The sequence below is a fragment of the Danio rerio genome, chromosome 22 (genome assembly GCF_052040795.2).
Source record: "Danio rerio strain M-AB ecotype USA chromosome 22, GRCz13ab, whole genome shotgun sequence".
NCBI lineage: Eukaryota > Metazoa > Chordata > Actinopteri > Cypriniformes > Danionidae > Danio > Danio rerio.
In genome coordinates, this window is record NC_141042.1 from 28,430,394 (window position 1) to 28,452,412 (window position 22,019).

At 39.6% G+C, this 22,019-nt stretch overlaps 1 long non-coding RNA gene across 1 annotated transcript in view; it reads left to right on the forward strand.

Moving 5' to 3' along the window:
- The window catches only part of LOC137488949 (uncharacterized), a 54,331-nt gene extending 33,636 nt beyond the window's left edge, over positions 1–20,695 (forward strand). The window contains exon 3 of the long non-coding RNA XR_015522155.1: positions 20,560–20,695. This is a non-coding gene — a long non-coding RNA (uncharacterized LOC137488949). The remainder of the gene's footprint in view (positions 1–20,559) is intronic.
- Positions 20,696–22,019: the final 1,324 nt, after the last annotated feature.

The following is a 22,019-nucleotide window of genomic DNA, read 5'->3' on the forward strand; positions in this document are numbered from 1 at the left end:
GCAGGTTCTTGTTTGTACCTGTTGAATGCTGGAACTAACACTCATTCTGACGTTTCTATGGCTATCTGGATGCTTAAACAATAGGCGTGGCAAAATATAGGGCTGGGCTATTCAATTGGCGGCCCACGGGCCAAACCCGGCCCCCGAGGCAATTTGTTCTGGCCCTCCAAATTGTGTGACCAAGACATAAAAATAAATTTAGTTAAGTCGAAAAACGGCCGCTATAGCTATGAAGTGACGTGCGTCTGTTCAATTCAGTATGAGCTGCATCAGTTAGTGAACTATCTGTAGGTAGATCATCTGCAGGGGGTAGATCATCCAAATCTTCTGTATAGTGGCAGGCTGGAGCTCAGGATTTGGCCAGTCTGACACCATGAATAGAGCAAATGCTTTATCAAGGAAAATTTCTCAGTTAAATGGAAAAATTCCAGTACACCTAAATCCAGAAGTGATGTTGCATGGTGTCACTGTTGATTTGAAGGCATCATTCACAAGTCCTACAGTCTGGTAAACTAAATTTAACTTGTACCTTCTGTCTCACTTTACCCCAGAGCATTTGTCTCACTTTACCACACCGCCACATTTTAGAAAAAAATATATTTTTTAGCAATTTAGGCTAATCTTGAGCTAGCATCCTCACATGGTTTTATATGTTGGTAGTTCATCAACATGTATGACATATGTTTTTCTCCTTAAATCAATTTGCTTTGCCACAACAGTTGATTAAGTTGATGGCAAAAAAATTACTTTTACTTTCAAAAAACATATTTTTGTGAAAAAACATGCTTTCCACAGCACCAGGAATTCCTATTATTCAAGGTAAAGGAGATATGGAAGGTGCTTTAAAAAAATTGTTATAAAGTGATATATATAATCTGTTGCCTAGATACAGGGGGTGTCTCACATAACCAATGTCTCACATTACCCCGTTCTCCCCTATGCATAAACCCAGATGATAACAACAGTTAATCTAAATAGCTACTTCTCTAATATAAAGCTTGTTGTTCTAAATTAGACGTGATAACCGTGAAAGCATGATTATTCTTCAGACTATATCTTACAACCAAAATCTATAATGTTGCATCACTAATTGTTATGCTGTTCAAAACATAACATGTGAATGTGTCTGAATGAAAAAGCCTACTTCAACAATGCACTGCTTTTGTTGTGCGTAATACAACATTTTGAATCTTTGTACACAAAAAAAAAGTCAATTGGACAATGCAGTTTTTTTAAAATACAATATATTAACATTTTAATGTAGAAAAAGCCAAATGTGGGTGTCTTTATAAGCACAAATACAGCATATGGGCTCTTATAGTTGTGTCATCACTCATATAGCAAGTCATATGTCTCCAGCCCTTCGTTTGGGATGCTTTTCATGAACCGGCCCCTATGATAAACTAATTGAATAGCCCTGATGTAGGGGAATGGCAAAGATTTTTCATTGGTCAAAGGTATTTCTGGTTAAATGCATTTGCCAATCAGATTAATGTATTAAATGAACTGCTCATTTAGCATAAAGGTGGATCAAAACATTGTATGTTTTTGTATTACTTTATTTACCTTATCCTTCAATTGTTTTTGCAGTTGTTTTGAGAAGTGTCTGGATGCAGATCTGGTGTAGTGCAATCTAAGCTGCATCCACTGCTTTTTAATGCACTCACCTAACCCCACCCCTAACCCTACCCTACCACACACACACACACCGCGAAATGCAGAAGTTTTTTTTTTTTCCATTTGACGTGCGTTATTAAATTCTATAAAACTCTCACCAGCCCTCCTTATTTGCATCTAATAACCCAGTTTGTCACCAGCACGTGAATGAAATGTTGATGAGTTAAAGTGAAACTGCAGTTAGAGTCAGGCATACTGCTGATTTGATTCAGAAGGGCACTTTTTTGTCAGACGGCTCACCGGTCAGTTATACATCTGCACTAAAATATCAAGGTGAAAGTCATCATAGCCATCTCCCAACCTGACTTTGAGAATCTTGTTCCAACTCATTAGCAATCTTGCTGGCTTCTGTGGCAGCCTGCTCGAGCTGGCTCCACCCCCATTGCTCCAGCAACCCTGGACACTGACACAAAACAGTCAATCTCAATAACCTGTTTACATATCACCACCCCCGCTCTCCTCTAAACATTACTCCAATCAGGCGCGTGCTACACTAGCTCGCAAAATATCTAGTAACATTAATGTAATCCTAGACATCCCAAGTCTCCCGGAAATGCATAAAGAGTCTCTCAGGTGCCCGCAAACGACTGATAATCCTCCGGAAATTGCGCGTCTCCCCCCTACAGATCCCTACAGTCCTACAGATTCGAACAGGGCAAAACAAATCACAGAGGCAATCGGTACATTTATAGATGTGGATATGCGAGATCTTAATTGAAAATGGAAATTTCCGGTTTTAAGAAAATGTTAAATGTAATAGAGCCCCGTTACATTATTCCTTCATAAGCCTATTTCAGTCAGATAATTCCTTCTTTCAGATCCACTGAAATGGCAGGTGACAGTCAAATCAAGCAAGTCTGTGCTGTCTGAAGAAAAGGTGGACACTCATCTTTCTGAAAATAAAAGAATACTTAAAAATAGATTGAAAAGGGGGGGGCGCTAGTGCGCATGCATATGGTATAGACGTTTTTGGTTGGAGCTCCTCTCCAAGTCCTCAACAAAGTTGCTATTTTGCCAAGTTTTTTTTTTTTAGCAATAAAAGTTAATGAGCCCTATTGCGATTAACTTGAGAGTACGACGGAACTCAAAAATACCGAAACCGTCTCTAGCAAAGGCAAGAATGGCGACGAGCGAACTACCGGAGCTTGTGCTAAACCTAGCTTACCCAGCACGTGTGATATTACACCAGATGTCTACGCGTTGTGTAAAGAATTGTGTAAAGAATTGTGTAAAGCAGTGGTGCTCAACCCTGTTCCTGGAAATCGACCTTCCTGCAAAGTTCAGCTCCAATCCTGATCAAACACACCTGAACCAATTATTGCTAATTGTTGCTAATCACGAGCTAGCAGTTATTGACTTTGAGGCGCACATTCTGGAACTGGAAGCCAAATATGCGGAACTAAGTAAACAAAATAAACAGCTCCGCGCTAAGGTTTCGGACTTGGAGGCTCGCTCAAGAAGAAACAACATAAAGATTGTGGGAATACAAGAAGGGGAAGAAGAAGGTAAACCTACTGATTTTGTTTATAAACTGATTCCCCAACTCCTTGGAAAAGAGTTTTTTCCTCACCCAATCAAAGTTGACCAAGCTCATCGCTCTCTTCAGCCCAAGCCAGCTGCCGGTAAAAAGCTGCATACTATTCTGGCATGCATCCACAATTTCCAAGAAAAGGAGCTGATTTTGCGTCGTGGGAAAAAGCAGTCGCTAGAATTTAAGGGCAAAAGGGTCTTCATCTTTTCTGACTACACTGCTGAAGTGATGTCACAGCAAAATGCTTTTCGAGATGTAACACAATCCATGCGGAAACACGGCATCAAGTTCTCGCTGCGATACCCGGCCAGGCTGCCTCGGGATGGAGCGGAGGCACCAGTGACTTTTGACTACCCGGCAAAGGCAGAGAGTTACGTGGAAGGGCTCAGTACTACTACCTCCAGCGTGTATTACACGCACACAGCTTTGACGTTTGCCACTGAGATTGTGATATGTTCTGATTCTGCACCTGTTATTATTGCTAATAACTTTGTCTTTATTAAATTTGATTTCCTTAAATTTATCTAAATTAAATTTATTTATATTTTGTTTTGATTTATTTATCTATTCGTATTATTATGGCTTATCATTGTGATTTAAACAATTATTTCATGTTTACTAATGTTTTTCTTTCATTTCTTTTGTTTTTTGTTTTTATTTTCTACTATTATTATTTTATTTACTTATTATTATAATTTTATTAAAATTTTAATTAATTTATTTATTATTATTATTCCTTTTTTTACGGTAACATGTATAACGTGCTTTTACATCCGAGGACCTGGAGAGGGGTCTTTTCCTTTTTTTTTGTGTCTTGTTTTTTTAGACCCTGTAAGGGTGGGGCGTTCTTTTTGTTGTTGTTCGCACTGTCTCGTTCTTGCCTGTTGTTTTTTTCTGTTTGTGTTTATTTTACTATCTACATTCCTTTACTACCTACTGTCTTTTTAATTTAATAAATTTGTATTTTTGGAGCCTTGGTGTTGCCGCCTTTGATTTACATTTACAATCTACATTCCTTGCAATGACTTTTTGACGCTATTATAGTTCACTACTACAAAAGAAGTGTTTACACTATAAGAGTCTTTTTCTCCTCTTTTACTCTTATGCAGGGGTCTTTCGGTAGAGTTGTGACTGGAACGTTAGGGGATTAGGACATCCTTTAAAAAGGTAGAAAGTATTTAGACATTTAAAATTGTTATCAGCAGACATAGTTTTCCTACAGGAGACCCACATCAAAGCCACTGAACAGCGCAGGTTGCGGTGTAATTGGGTTTCACAGGTTTATCAGTCACCATTCACATCCCACGCGCCTGGGGTGGCTATTCTCTTTCGGAAAAATATTCCGTTTCAGTTTTACTCTATGGTTACTGATCCACATGCCAGATATATATTAGTTTCTTGCACCATAAATTCAATCCCTCTGACTTTCCTGAACATCTATGGCCCGAACATAGATGACCCTATCTTTTTTCAAAAGGTTTTCGATTTGCTCCCAGGTGACAATACTTTTAATATTATAATTGGGGGAGATTTTAATTGTTACCTAGACCCTTTTTTAGATAGACTGTAAACATGCCCCCCTCCTGGACTTGTGTCTGTGCAAGTTTGAAATAATTTGCTTAACTGCAGACTTTCAGTGGACATTTGGAGATTCCAACACCCCACGGATAGGGATTATTCTTATTATTCACATGTGCACAAATCCCACAGTAGAATAGATTACTTTTTAGTCAATTCACAATTAATCTCGCACATCATTGACACAAAGTACAGTGGTATATTAATATCTGATCATAGTCCCCTTATCATGTCCATTGATTTATCTCTTACAAGGCAGTCCTATTTCTGGCGCTTTAACCCGTCATTGCTTGCTGATAATACATTTGTGGAATATATCACTACTAAGCTGAAAGATTTCATAGAATTCAATGACAATGGAGAGGTGACAGATTCTACACTCTGGGAGACTTTAAAAGTGGTTATGCGTGGGCATATAATTTCCTATGAATCTGCTGCCAAAAGTAAAGGGAGAAACAGCTTTTGGAATACGGAATACTCTTCCTAATTTAGAACAGATGTATCAGATATCAAACTCATCTAAAGATTACAACAAGATAATGAAACTTAAATATGAATACAGTCGCATTCTTGGCGCTCAAATACACTGTCTTTTTCTAAAATTGAAGCAGAAACATTTCAAAATCGGCGACAAACCTGACAAACTTTTGGCACAACAACTCAAAGGAGCTCAAGCTTCCAGGTCAATACGCTGTATTAAATCTAAAAATGGCACATTGTTGACTAACCCCAATGATATCAATGCCAGTTTCAAAGATTTTTATAGTAAATTGTACTCTTCCAACAGCACGGCCACTCCCTCTGATTTAGCCAATTTTTTTGATTCTTTTGAGACGCCCAGCCTTAGTGATATTGCAAAGACAGATTTGGATTCTGATTTTACTTTGGAAGAGATCATCTCTGCCCTTAAATCATTTCCATCTGGAAAAGCGGCAGGGCCAGACGGATTCAGTCCTGAGTTTTATAAAATATTCTGTAACATCCTTGCCCCGTTTCTTTTCAGAATGATAATTGATTCCAAGGAAAATAACATTTTACCTAGCACCTTGTATGAAGCCAACATCTCTCTTATCTTAAAGAAAAATAAGGTTGAAACTGCAGGCATCTATAGACCGATAGCACTTCAGAATTTTCATAGGAAAATAATTACCAAAATTTTTGCTGTTCGTCTCAACAACTATCTGTCTCTCATTATTCATCCTAATCAAACTGGGTTCATTCCTGGTTGTTTTTCTTTTTTTAATGTGCGACGCCTTCTCAACAATATATATGCTTAACATAAAGAGACACCAGGCCCAGCTATTCTGTCCTTAGATGCGCAGAAAGCTTTTGATCAGGTAGAATGGCCCTATATGTTTGCTGTTTTACATTTTGGTGAGGCATTTAAATTATGGGTCGAATAATATACTCCAGACCGGTGTGTTCAGTCTTATCTAATGCTGACAAGTCATCAGTGTTCCCTTTGCACCACTCAGTCAGTACAACAAGGTTGTCCACTCTCACCTGCCCTCTTTGCTATTGCAATATTTCCTGTTGTAATCGACGTGTGTTCAACATGCAAAGAAATATGGATAAGAAGACTAAGGAAGCGCTTTTTAAGGCAAGTTTCAGAATAAAACAATTAATGTCGCATCACTAGGCTCTCCAGCGTTTTCTCCAGAGTTTTATGCAATTTTGGGTGTTTCATTTTTAACTTTTGACTTCTGTTATAATAGAGTTTGATACCACATGGCAAACGGAAAGAAAACCTCCACATTTCGTTACTCGGTGGACCTTTAAGGTAGTCAAAAATCGCTGCTTACATGGTAGACTCTTAATAAGAGTATTATCTTAATTATATTAAAATCGGAGTATTGGTGTCTTATGTAAATGTACTCAGAAAGTAACATGATGTCGTGAGCTGTCAGACAGCCCATTACTCTGCCTTTCAGCATGAGCCCTCAAATGTGTTATTAAGTTTGAAGATAGACTGTAAAATATATGGACGTAGTATTCGTGACGTCACCCATAGGTTTCTGAAGAGCGCAAAAGAAGCCACAAGTAAGCGCGGCCAACCGTCGCCATTTTGTTCGCACGTCATCGCACTCACAGCGGGATACCAAACAAGGGCATAGAGGCGGAGAGTGAGCGGAGCTACAGACACTTGCTGGCATTTTGCTTGGACCTGGCTTTAGACACACTTTACTTTGTGAAAACGCTTACTTTATCACCTGCGACTTGTTTGTGTTCTGACCACATGTGCTTGACTGTATATCAATAGTGTTTAGTCTTTTAAAAACACTGCTGTAACACACTGAACCACTAAACATTGTTCTTATGATGTTTTCCTACAGGAGTAAAACGCAAATTACTTCCAAACACTTCAGATATAGTCTGTGTTAGTAAATGCATGACCATTGATAAAATCTAGCATAATACTGTATAACAACGCTTCAGATGACTGTTCTACAGTCCACATCTAATCACTCTGTCAGATTCTGGAGTGCATTACAGTTCTAAAGAACATTATAAATGATAAATGATCTTAAATAAAACAAATACATTTATAGAGATGGTATATATAACTTTACTCACATGGTAAACGGAGGCCACGTGAATGGTTTGTAAGCACAATTAAGTGCACTCAGCATCCAATATAATCTGATAATTGTAGGAAATAATCCCAAAAGGAAACTGACTGTGTAGTCACATAAAACAAAACAAAAATAAGAGAAATATGCCAAAATCAGTTGGCTAATCTGCCGGAGTCAGCTGAGGTGAAGTGACGGCGACAGCGAGACCAAGCTGTCAATCAAGTGGCCACGCCCTTAATTATGCAAACTTAATATAACCTAATATAAAGGAAATGATGAGTTATAAAAAAAATTCACCCCCTCACAGTTGTCATGAAGGGTAATATTAGCTTTATGAACCAAAATTTTTCTTTGTACCAGGCTGTAAACACCTTTTTTTCTGCTGTAAAGTTGACCATTCTAACAGTGGGCTTAATTGAACTTTGCTCTATTATGGAGCCAGGACTAGCGGATTTTCGATGAATTGCAGTTTCTGTTACTTCTGTATTGCCCTCCTGAGGAAGAGCAGGAGGTTGCCGCTTGAGTTTAACCTGTTTCCCCCTTACATGCAAGCGACTGCTTTACGATGTTGTGTCAGAATCCTTGTGAAATACAGCCATACTTTAGAACAGTTAATTTAAGCAAATTTGATGAACGCAATCATGCGTGTTGAATCTGAAGGGAGTTGCTCCCCCTCCACTCCGCCCATCCTGCGTGCGGTGTGTGTCTGTGTCTGTCTGTCTGTGTGTGTGCGCATGTTTCTTAGCAACAAACCTACATAAACATCTGTAGCCACTAAATCAAAAAGTTACAAATGGCTGTGAGATTGCGTTGCACTCTCAGCTCAAATCATTCGAAAGAAAAGGGCCACATTGTCCCTCGATAATGTCAACAGACTGGACTGTCTTAGCAACTGACTGAATGTAAAAGAGAACTGAGTAAAATTGTTTCTACTTTATAATTAATGTTCTCAACTCACAGCAATACAACTTTACAATGAGTACAATTGTTTGTATTTAATAAATAATTGTTATTATAATTTTCTATTTTTCATATCTGCAATGCCAGCATTTTGGCACTTTTTTGCAGTCCACTTAGAATCCAACTTGGAAATCAATGTTTTCTTTATTGGCATTGATTGTTTTAAACTCAAATGGCTCTAACATGCCTGTGTTTTTATTTCTATAATAAATATGGCTGTCAAGCCAGGATCTTGATGGATTATTGTGGGTTTGTTGTTTACATGAAGAAATCTGTGTTACAAGTTAAACAAAAATTCTAATAAACAATTATATTTTGAATTTAAATAGTTTTTGTCTTGCGTTTACATTAATTTTACATTTGAATAGCCAAAATTACAAATTTCAGTCTTTTAAATGTGATAAATTGCGATTCATTTTCAAAAAAAGGTGAGATTAATTAGTCAATTTTTTAATCGATTGACAGCACAAATATATATATATATATATATATATATATATATATATATATATATATACATATATATATATATATATATATATATATATATATATATATATATATATATATATATACATACATACACACACATACAAACAACATTTAAATAACACATCTTTCAGCTTTGCTCAAACAACATCTAAAACCCTCTTCAACAACATGAAAGGCCTTCTTTAAACTAAATATGGTTTAGCCAGCAAAGTTTAATCATTTGAATTTAGTGAATAGTGAACATGAACAAAACAACCTGTAATGGTAAAGAATGAAGTCAATAGGCTGTGGCTTTGTGTCAATAGGCTGTGGCTGTTCGAATACAGTCAAACACAAATCCAACAGGTTTTTAATAAATGAAAGTGGACAGGCTCATAAAGTACTAACCCCGATCCTACCTGTGTTTATTTTTTATCCACTGGTGTTTAGATCAACATAAAATGCACCATATTACTGTAACGGGGAGACTGACACGGAGGGATCCATTTTGCAGTATTTATTAAAGGGTCACGAAACACCAAAACACATTTTTTGAGCTGTTGACAGTCGTATATGTGTCCCACACTGCTAAAAACACTATTAGGACACCTATATTTCACTAAAAAGTGTAAATTGGTTGTTTTTGCGTTATTTCAAGCAAATTTGTACTTCCTGTTTGAAACGAATTTTTGAAGCTGCGTCACGGTCATGACATAATAGCGTGTATTCCAGCGTGCAGACTGGGCGTCTGTGCCAGAGTGAGTCTTATTACGTCTTACAATGTGATACATTAATGCATGAGTAAGGCTTGGTTCAAACCAATCAGCGCGCTCTATTGTGGAACTTCATTAATATTCATTAGTGTCACCGTGTTTACGCCACAAAGACGCCACGTTGTGTTGGCAAAACAAGCGTGAAGTGTTGCGTTTATAGTTTCTTGCCGTTAAGTTTCGTTTTCATTTTCTCTCTGTGAGAGCTCATCTGGATCACGTGTGGATTACAGTGTACGCGATGCTCGACAACAATAACTTACGTGTCTGAGGATTATTGTTTACCTGAGAGCTGTTCTCATCTGCAAACGCTGAAATCTGAATTCGCTTGTAGTATTCTCTCCATATAGACGCGGCTCTAGTTGCTGGTGATTGTCCTGTCTCTACAGATTTGGTAAGTGAGCGACCAGTGCTCTTTGTTTATTCAGTTTGTTTGTATCGAATTAAGTTACTATTGCACTGAGTGCAGAAATGTAAGCACCGCATTTTGTGACCGGAATAACACACGCGGCTTTCTGACGCTACCTGCCGTGTGCATCTAAGTTTCCGGGAAATGCGGAGTTTTTTTCTCTCTCATTCGCCGTGCGGTATCAAACATTGCATGAAAAATACACGCTTGCAGCAGTTCCTTGAATCAAATATTTCGTTTGTCGCGAGAGGCATGAATGAATTCCCTGAATGAAAGAGCCAAACTGCAGTTAAAGTCCAACTTTTAATAATTTGGCAAATAATTCGACTACAGATGTCCATGTAAACACAGTCACATTGTCCGCTGTGGGTGTGTATTTTGACTCTGAAACTCGCGCGTGCACAAATAGACACTCCCACACCATCCCACTTTAGTTTCTCCGACACTCCCCCCTAAACAGAGCTGGACACGCCCACTTTTCTGACTTTTTCCAAAGTGGAGGTGTGAAAACACCCTGCTGAAACGAGGGGGTTTCATGGCCCTTTAAGTCACACTTAATCAAACAATACGCACGGCTGTGCGAACATACAACATACACATCAATGAGAAGGGGTTGTAGACGACAGACACAGAGTGATTACCAGGCATGGGTCAGAGGCAGGCAGCGTGATTCAGAGTCCGTGTAACAGGCTTTAGTCAGGGCAGGCAGAAGACAGAGCAGAGTCAGGAAACGGGCTGAAGTAGTAAACGGGAGATCAGGCAGGATAGAACGCTTAGAAATGCTGGCCGGGGCTAAACAAGACTTCACACAGAAGAGTGAGTGTGAGCTGCTTATAAAGGGTACGTGGGTCATTAGCGGAATGGAGAACAGGTGTGCTGGAATCAGAGTGGAGGGATGACGTAATGTTAGAAGTCCGGAGATGGTGGCCTCTGCTGGCCAGCGAGGGGAATGACTGGGACCGAGTCGGTGACAGAGCCCCCCCCCCAACGAACGGCTCCTGAAGTGAGGCTAGTCTCGACGCCGGGGTCTTCCACGGGGGCGAGGGGCCGGCATGTCCGGATGTTGTAAGTGGAACTCTTCCAGTAGTGTTAAGTCAAGAATGTCCTTGCGGTTGATCCATGATCTCTCCTCCGGGCCGTACCCCTCCCAATCGATGAGATATTGGAGTTGTCCGCCCCGGCGTCTGGATCTCAGGATTTCGTGGATCTGGTAGGCCTCCTCTCCATCGATCATGAGAGGCGGGGGACCCTGTTCACCGGCTGCCACCTCCCTATCCGCCTCGGCTGGACCAACAGCAGGCTTGAGCAACGAGACATGGAAAGTGGGAGAAATACGGTATTGATTAGGGAGTGTCAGTCGGAACGAAACAGGAGATATTTGCTTGTCAATTTGGAAAGGACCCACGTACCTGGGGCTGAGCTTCTTGCAGGGTAGTCTGAGGCGTAAGTCACGGGTGGAGAGCCATACCCATTGTCCTGGGGAATACGTGGGACCAGGACGTCGGTGTCGATCGGCTTGTTCCTTGAAACGCCGTACAGCGTGAGAGAGATGGGTGTGAGCTGCGTTCCATACTTCCTCGCAGCTTTTGAACCAAGTGTCTACAGCGGGGAGTTCAGTGGTCTCGCTGGACAAGGGGAAGAGAGGAGGTTGGAAGCCCAGTACGCACTGAAATGGAGTCAGACCTGTTGATGCCTTTCTCAAAGAGTTGAGCGTATTCTGCCCACATAAGGAATTTAGCCCATTCAGTCTGATTAGAATGACAGTATGTGCCAAGGAATCTGCCGATCTCCTGGTTGAGGCGCTCCGTTTGACCATTGGATTGGGGATGGTAGCCGGATGTAAGGCTAACGTTGACTTGCAGGTTCTTAAAGAAGGCGGACCAGAGTCGAGAGGTAAACTGGGATCCTCGATCCGATACGATGTCTTCAGGGAGACCATAATATCGGAACACACATTCGCAGAGCAGTTCGGCCGTTTCCATGGCTGTAGGCAGTTTGGCTATGGGAATGAGGCGACAGGATTTAGAAAATCGGTCTACCACAGTGAGGATGGTGGTCTTTCCTTGAGATACTGGTAAGTCGGTGACGAAATCTATGGCAATGTGTGACCAGGGACGATGTGGCACCTCCAGGGAATGGAGCAGTCCAGCTGGACGGTGACGGGAGTGTTTGGACATCTGACAGGGTGAGCATTTGTTAATGAAATTGATGACGTCCTTGTTTATGGATGGCCACCAGTATCGGGATTGGATTAACTGCACTGTGGCAGTGCTGCCTGGATGACCGGAGCTGGGGTGGTCATGTACCTCTGTGATGAGTCTCTCATGGAGTGATGGGGGAACAAAGATCTTGTTTTCAGGACAGGACTGTGGCGTGGAACTGTGTTCGGAGGCTTGAAGAATTTCATGCTCGATGTCCCACTGAATGGGAGCGATAATCAGGGGATCTTTGAGAATGGGCTCATCACTGTTCTCTGATGTTTCCTCGTCTGAGAGGCGGGAGAGAGCGTCTGCCTTAATGTTCTTCGAGCCAGGGATGTATGTGACTTGAAAGTCGAAGCGTGTGAAGAACAGAGCCCATCTTGCCTGTCTAGGGTTCAGACGTTTACAGGATCGAATGTATTCCAGGTTTTTATGGTCAGTGATGACGGTGAAAGGATGTTTGGCGCCTTCAAGCCAATGTCTCCACTCCTCTAAAGCAGCCTTCATAGCGAGGAGTTCACGGTTTCCCACATCATAGTTCCTCTCCGCAGAGTTGAGTTTGCGAGAGTAGAAAGCACAGGGATGAAGCTTCTTCATAGATTGGGATCTGTGGGACAGAATGGCTCCAATGCCAGTGTTAGATGCGTCGATTTCAACAATAAAAGGTTGCTCGGGATCAGGATGACGCAGAATGGGTGCACTGGAGAAGCGGGTTTTGAGCTGAGTGAATGCTCGAGTAGCGTCTGGGTTCCACTTGAGGCGAGCATTATTCGCCTTAACCATGGCGGTAAGTGGAGCAGCAACTGAGCTAAAGTTTCTGATAAAGCGTCGATAGAAATTGGCAAAGCCCAGGAATCGTTGCAGTTGTCGAATAGTTTCTGGTTGTGGCCATTGCGTTACTGAATTGACCTTCTGTTGATCCATGGCCACGCCCTCGGGGCTGATGATGTAACCCAGGAATGATATACATGTTTGATGGAACTCACACTTGGAAATTTTGGCGTATAACTGGTTCTGGATGAGGCGTTTGAGCACTGCCCTGACGTGTTGAATGTGCTCTGATAAGGAGTTGGAGTAGACCAGGATGTCGTCAATGTATACTATGACCCATTGGTTGAGCATGTCTCGAAATATCTCATTTACAAAAGCCTGGAACACGGAAGGACTGTTTGCTAGGCCGAAGGGCATAACGAGGTACTCGTAGTGGCCGTTGATTGTAGAGAACCCGGTTTTCCACTCGTCTCCCTGTCGGATGCGGATGAGGTTATATGCACTGCGGAGGTCCAATTTGGTGAAATACTGGGCTGAGCGGAGTTGTTCAAGGGCTGCTGGAACCAATGGTAAGGGGTAGCGGTATTTGACGGTGATCTCATTCAAGCCTCGGTAATCAATGCAGGGGCGTAAACTGCCATCCTTCTTCTTCACGAAGAAGAAGCCAGCTGAAGCAGGTGATGTAGATGGTCTGATAAAGCCCTTTTCTAGCTCCTCGGAGATGCAAGTCTTCATAGCTTCAGTCTCGAGTTGAGAGAGAGGGAAAATTCGACCACGAGGGGGCGTGGTGCCTGGCAGTAGTTCAATGGCACAGTCATTTTCACGATGAGGAGGAAGCTTGGTAGCTTTTTGCTTATTAAAAGCCTCGGTTAAGTCATGATAAGCCTCTGGAATTTGACAAAGTTCGGGATCTTCGGTGCTGGTAATCGTGTTGATCTGGACTGGGGAAACAGAATGCAGACACTGGGTAAAGCACTGATCGCTCCATTTAATGATCTCACCAATTCTCCAGGAAACTTGAGGATCGTGTAGTTGTAACCATGGCAACCCGAGGATTACAGAGTGGCGAGGGGAGTCGATGGCAAGAAGGGAAATCTCCACTTCATGGAGTGAGCCTGTTTGAAGAGAGATTGGTTGAGTCTGGAATTTTATGCGTCCCTCTCCTAGTGGGCGCCCGTCTACAGCAGTGATGGCTAGGGAGGAATCACAGGAGGTTAGAGGGATGGAGTGAGTGATAGCAAACGTGTAATCGATAAAGTTGCCAGCGGCTCCTGAATCGATCATGGCCATGGTCTCAATCTCATTTCCATTGTGTTTCAAACTGACAGGTATACTCATAATGTCATTAGTGGTCGTGAACATTGTGGTGGCACTCACCGGAAGGGTTTTAGGGGGAGGCTTGTTGGGACATAAAACCTTAGTATGACCTGGAAGTCCGCAATAGATGCACAGGTGGTTTCTCCTCCTTCGTTCTCGTTCCTCAGGGTTCAGGCGGGTTCTGCCCAGTTGCATGGGTTCAGCGGAAGTTTCAGGGGATACAGGACTGGAAGCAATTGAGCACATTGGGTTACGAGTGCGGAGGAGAGTGTCTAACCTTATGGATAGTTCAATCAGTTGGTCCAGTGTTTTTCCCTCGTCACGACATGCCATCTCTTTTTGCAGTTCTGGTTTCAGAGCCTTTCGGTAGAGCGTAGTAAGTGGATCATCAGCCCAGCCTGTTTGCGCTGCCAGAGTGCGGAAATGCAGTGCGAATTCAGCTGCAGAGCGATCTCCCTGTTGGATACACAATAGCTCCTCGCCAGCATTACGACCACCCTCAGGGTGATCGAACACAGTGCAAAAACGTTTGAGAAAGTCATTAAACGAGGGAAATATCGGGGTGCTGTCTGGCCAAACTGCAGTAGCCCAGTCTAATGCTTTCCCGGTGAGCAGTGAGCACACAAAAGCAATTTTTCCATTCTCGTCCTTAAACAGATGGGGCTGTTGGGCGATAAACAGTTTACATTGTAACAGAAAGCCTTTACATTTAGCTGGGTTACCTGAGAATTTGTCAGGGAATGCCAATCGAGCTCCGGAGACCATCGGGGGTTGTGTCACAACAGGTGGACTCAGAGAGTAGTTGGCGGTGAGTTGCGCTGTGGGAGCAGCTTGCAGGTTTTGCAGTGATTTCACAAGTTCGTCTGTCAACTGAGTTAAGTGCGTTAGTTGTTGATGAGTGGTCAATACCTGAGCTTGAGCTGTGACTTCGTGAGACAAAACCTGAATGGCTGCGGGATCCATGTTGGGCGAAGTCTTCTGTAACGGGGAGACTGACACGGAGGGATCCATTTTGCAGTATTTATTAAGTCACAATTAATCATCAAACAATACGCACGGCTGTGCGAACATACAACATACACATCAATGAGAAGCGGTTGTAGACGACAGACACAGAGTGATTACCAGGCATGGGTCAGAGGCAGGCAGCGTGATTCAGAGTCCGTGTAACAGGCTTTAGTCAGGGCAGGCAGAAGACAGAGCAGAGTCAGGAAACGGGCTGAAGTAGTAAACGGGAGATCAGGCAGGATAGAACGCTCAGAAATGCTGGCCGGGGCTAAACAAGACTTCGCACAGAAGAGTGAGTGTGAGCTGCTTATAAAGGGTACGTGGGTCATTAGCGGAATGGAGAACAGGTGTGCTGGAATCAGAGTGGAGGGATGACGTAATGTTAGAAGTCCGGAGATGGTGGCCTCTGCTGGCCAGCGAGGGGAATGACTGGGACCGAGTCGGTGACAATTACTAGGTTGCATTTTAACACAAGATGGCTGTCCAGATTGGTGTCCCTCAGGTCCACTCATCACATGATGGATCTCTGTTTTTATTTTTATTTTTAATCTTTTAGGCTCTTTAAATGTCATTTTGAGTCTCTTGATGGTTCCTGGAGCCTCAGCAGCAGAATTTGGTACAGAAACAGGTGTGGACTGTTTTCATTTGTGACAGTGTTTGGATCTGCAGCATAAACATATCTAAGCTAATCTAAACAAATGTGTGTGTTTACAAACCAATCTGATCAATATGAGAAAAAACTTCAGTTCATACAATTCAACACAGTACGATAATAATATTAGCGTACAAAACAAAATGCTCTGAAGAACTGTGTTCTGCTCTTTAGTCTAAAGAGGTATATGTGTATATATTATGTTATAGATTTTTAAACTACTGATTGGTGTAAGCATGCCTTTTAATCAACTTTAGATTCATTGTGGCAAACTTAGTTTTTCTTCTAAAAGACCAGCTTTTGCTTTTTGTCTCAAAAAAGTTAATATTTTCTATAATTTGACTCAGGTTACACAAAAGTGTTAATTCTCTTGTTTTTACCAAATCTAATGTCATGATCATCTTGAACATATGTTCAGTACTGAGGACAACTTGTGAGTTAATCCATGTTTAAAGTATCAATATAGTCCAAAGGCTTTATTTGCTAATGATGGTTTATGAACGATGAAGGCAAAAACAAATCAGGCCAATAAAAATACGAAAAAGCTTTGAACTAGGTCTATTTGCATGAATCACAGAAATGATTTGTAATATGCGGGATGTACAATGTGTTTTGTGTAGTCAAAATATAGACTGTACAAAAATAAACCCATTGTTGATGGTCATGATTATTAATATTTACTGTTTTTCTGTGATTCTTAATAGCAAAAGTCAATTTATATTTGGTAACACTGGTATGTCCAGGATTTTTTTTAGAATTGCACATGAAAAACAAGTGCAGAAGCAGATATTCATAAATCATTTCATATCTTCATATTTTTATTGTACGTCATCAGATTTTTTCACTTGTAACATAATTTAAATGAGTTATTTCACTGAATACAATAGGCTCTTAGTAATAAGCTTCTCTTTGGCTGGATCTCAGCAGCAGAATTTGTTAGACAAATGTGCTGGAGCTATTTTCACTTTGGTGTTTGCATTTCCTGCATCCTGGAAACATGTTACCATAATAACACCGCTCATTACTAAAAATAAAACCTCAAATAATGGCATCAGGTGACATACTTCAGAAAACTAAATGAGACGCATCTGTGTGCTTATGAACCAGTCTGATCACTATGAGAACTTCAAGATCATTGTTGTACAGGGTGGGCCATTTATATGGATACACCTTAATAAACTTATTGGGAATTTTACAAGCAAAAGATTCAAAGTAAATCGGCACACTGCCACTTTAGCTCTCAAGAAAATTTTATTTTGTCAAAATTACAAAAACACTACGTTTCGACCGACATGGTCTTCATCAGGTAAAGCGTTGCAAATGGAAGTCCTCCAGAAATAGACTAACAGCTCTACACAGCACCTGCAGTCAATTATCACAATCAGCTAACAAGCCGGTAAACAGGAACATTTGCATACAATAATATACATCTAAACAATGTGAAAAACATGAATACAATTACAAACAGACATTTAAAATACAAATACAAATTCTCACTATAGAATTCCTCGGAGACAGTATTCTATAGGCTAGATAGATATAGCACATCACACCTGCACAAAATCACATCACTCAAACACAAGGCCAGTAGACCTAGGGGCAAAAAACATTATGTACATATTTAGTATACAACAATTCATTCATTCATTTTCTTTTCAGCTTAGTCCCTTTACCAATCCGGGGTCGCCACAACAGAATGAACCGCCAACTAATCCAGCAAGTCTCTACGCAGCGGATGCCCTTCCAGCCGCAACCCATCTCTGGGAAAAGTATACAACAATATAGAATGCAAAAACGCTTACAAAAAAGATTTTAAATCAAAATCTAAATTCAAACCTCTCGGGGATAAAGTGTTTAGTGTGTAAATGTAAAACGCTTCCCTCTGTAATAAAAGTCTGTCAACATCGCCACCCCTTCTCGGCACCTTCACTTGTTCAATGCCAATATATCGCAAAGTCGCAAGGTTATGTTTCAATGCATTAAAATGAACGGCGATAGGATTTCGTTGATCGTTTAATCGTATATTACTTCTGTGTTCAGCAATTCGTGTTTTTAAACACCGTCTTGTTTTACCTATATAGGCTAAACCACAAGGACATTTAATCATATAGATCACATTTTTTGTTTTGCATGAAATCACACCTTTAATCTTTAATTGCTTACCAGAATGTGGATGACTAAAAAACTGACATTTGGTTGTAAAATTACACTGTGCGCATTGACTACATCTATAGTTACCTTCAGGGACTGAGAAAGGATTATCCGACCGATCGGAACCTTGATCTGCTCTCACTATCATTTGTCGCACATTAGGAGCTCGTTTAAAAACAATTCGTGGAGGATCTTTACAACAGTGTCTCATAACAGGGTCTGAATTTAATATATGCCAATGTCTTCGTACTATATTTGCAAACTCATTACTTAAAGCTGAATATTGAATAATACAAGAAATCCGTGTGTTAGTAGGTTTTAGTGTTTTTCGAACCAAGGCTTCTTTTTGATCCATATTTTCGAAACGGGCCGCAGCTTCCTTAATCCATTTTGTAGAATAACCTCTATCATAAAAACGTTGACATAATTCCTTACGTTGTTTTTCAAACGTTTCCGTATTGGTACAGATCCGTCGAATTCTTTTAAACTGACTAATTGGCAAGCTTTTCTTTAATTTAGTGGGATGGAAACTCAGACCATGTAAAAATGTATTTTTATCAGTAGGCTTTCTATATAAATCTGTCACCAATTTACTCCCATCTTTTATTATCAGCAAGTCTAAAAAACTCACTTGTGAGGGGTTGAACTCAATAGTAAATTTAAGATGTTTACTAGTGTGGTTTAAAAATTGCTGAAAAACAAGCAAATCATTTTCTGAGCCACACCAAATCATGAAAATATCATCAATATATCGCCGCCACAGAAGAATATTAGACAAATATGAATTAACCGTTGCATTAAACACATATTCATGTTCAAAAAAGCCCATATACAAATTCGCATAATTAGGAGCCATAGTGCTTCCCATTGCAGTACCTTTAATTTGTAGAAAATAGTCATCTTTGTACATGAAATAGTTTTTTGTAAGCACTAATTTAGTTAATTCTTTAAGACATTCGATAGTAGGTTTCTTATCACTTAAAAACTCGCGTAGAAAAAAATCAATAGCTTGTATACCGCCATCATGTGGAATGTTGGTATATAACGATTCCACATCTAAGGTCACCAGTAATGTTGGATTTTGCGGAAGTGAGACAGACTGTAATATTTTAATCATATCCTGTGAGTCCTGTACAAAAGAGGGAAGACTTTGAACATGAGGTTTTAAAAATGAATCAACAAAGACTGAAATTTTCTCAATTAGAGAGCCCATACCAGCAATAATGGGTCTTCCAGGAGGTTTAGCCAAATTTTTATGTATTTTAGGTAGAATATATATTACCGGTGTGATTGGATAATCAACTTTTAAAAACTCAAATTCTTTGTTGGTCACATCTCCTCTTAGAAGAAAAGTTTGTAAAGAGTCATAAATTTCTTTTTTAAAATTATTCGTAGGATCACCTCTTAGTTTAGTGTAGAAAGATTGATTTTGAAGTTGTCGATAAATTTCTTGATCGTAATATTGAGTATCCATCACCACAATTGAGCCCCCCTTATCCGCCGGTTTAATAACCACAGATTTATCATTCTTTATATCGTGCAAAGCATTCCTTTGAGCTACAGGCATATTGTTAAAAACAGTATATTCGCGTTTTTTTTTGAGAACTTGTCCCACATCTCTTTCAACCAATCTGCAATACGTCTCAACAGAAAAGTTTTTGTTTTTAGGTGGCATAAAAGTCGATTTTTTATGAAAAGCCCCAGGATCAATTGCTAGATTATTAACGGGAGGGAAATTAGTATTATGCTGTGTGGGAGGACACAAATTGAGTCTACTATCATTACTCGAAAAGAATTCTTTAAGACGTAAAGTTCTAAAAAATTTTTGAAAATCCAGAAAAACATTAAATTCATTACAATATGTAGTAGGTACAAAAGACAAACCTTTCTCTAGAGCTTGTAAACAGTCAGATGATAAGGGTTTACTGGAAAGGTTCACTACATTTTGACAGTTCAGTGAGGAGGCAACTTTTTTTTGATCGTGCACCTGCCTTCAAGATTTTTCTAGATGTGCGCACATTTCTGTTTTTTGCAAAATTTTACAAGCAAAACAATGGTGTGCTTGGTTTTAAACGTAATTTTATTCCTCATGAGTTATTTACAAGCCCACTCACATATACCAATGTGCCACAAACAGGACGCTAATTTCACCAACCATTCCCATTTTATTAAGGTGTATCCATATAAATGGCCCACGCTGTATTATGTTTTTGTATAATATGAAGTAATATAGAAACATTATTCAACAATAAAAGCTCTGCCTTTCAGGTATTTGTTGGATGAATAGTATAAAACTAAATATTAACATAATAATAATGGAAAATAATAGAATAGATAATAACAGTATGATCTGTATCAAATAGTTTGATTTAATTCAAAGATAAATGATGAAACAACCAAACCTATGTCTGTACACAAATGTCAATGAGATTTGAATGGCAAATACATCCAAATGTTTGCATGTTTGACTCTTTTGTTTTTCTCTTTCAGTTTCTGCATCACTGGAAAATCTGCATTCCTGATGCTGGGTTCATCAGTCAACAGATGACAGACACAATGACAGCAGAAATGTGTGCAGAAATACTTTCATATTTACATGCATTAGAAAAACTTTACCAAAGCCCGGTTAATATTGTAGTCAAATGCAAATAAATGCTGTAAAGATATACCTCATAATAATTCACTGTATTTGTTTAACCTGTTTATTAAATAAAAACAGTACAACTTTTAAACAGCTTCTTTTTCTTTTTTGGTAAATACACTACTTAAAGTTGCTTATAGGAAGTAAATGTTATATGGATGTGTATGGTTTGCATTTAAGTTTAAAGCGAACAGAGAAAAAATCATTTTAATCTCTTGAGGGAATTTAATTCTTTAGTTTAGGGGTTTATTTATCACAATCGTGATCTCTAATGGCCTCTGGTGGTGCGAAAACAAACTGCAGTTTAGTTCCAACCCCGCCCCAACACGCTTCTTACCTGTAGATTTCAAACAAGCATGAAGGTCTCAATTAATTTGTTCTTGTATGTTTAATTAGGGTTGTAACTGTCCAGAGCTTGACACCCCTATGTTACATGACATCCTTATAGGCAAATGTGATTCAACATTAAGGTAACATTTATTTTTTAAATAGAATTACATGTAATATCTCCCCAAAGTACGTAAAAATGATATTACATGCAATAAACTCACACAGATATAAAACTCTTTCTCAGTGTTGTCGTCGTCGTGGTTAAAACACTAATAAGTAATTTGGTTGTCATGTTCACACAAACACTTTCTAAATCAAAGGATTCGTGTTACAATTTTGATAACGAGTTGTAGAGGGCAGCAAAGTAATGATTTCAAGCTGTTTTCCGTTTATTTCTGTCTGTCCATTTGTAATGTGAAAACTTTACAGATATACTATTCAGCTCGCAACAATAGTTTACATGTGGTCATACTGTAGGCTTATAAATGGTAATATTGATAGTCATATAATTTTCTTTTCAGCTTGCTTAAAATGTTGAATCAACAGTGGGAGCAGAGTTTGTCTACAAACAAATTACAGGAAAGACAATTGGGATAATTTCACAATATTTATGAACTGAACTATTTTACGAAACACCATTTTATTCATGGTTTGAGCTTGATGAAAAATCTTTTTATAATAATAATAATAATTGCTTTTATTCATATATTACCATTCCAGAGCTTACAATGAATGTAACAAAAAGACATAGTACAAGCAGACGTTGAAAGAAACAATATTCAAATAGAGACAACATAAGTTTCACAAACATACAAAAAGTGAAATATAACAAATTGGGAATACAAAACAAGACCTAAGAGACAAATATGCAGAATACAGGTTGATCAAACAAAGTGGGTCAGTTTATCAGATCAGAAGTGTGACATTCACAAAACAAGTGCGTTTTAAGTAAAGATTAAAATTCTGAGATATTATTAAC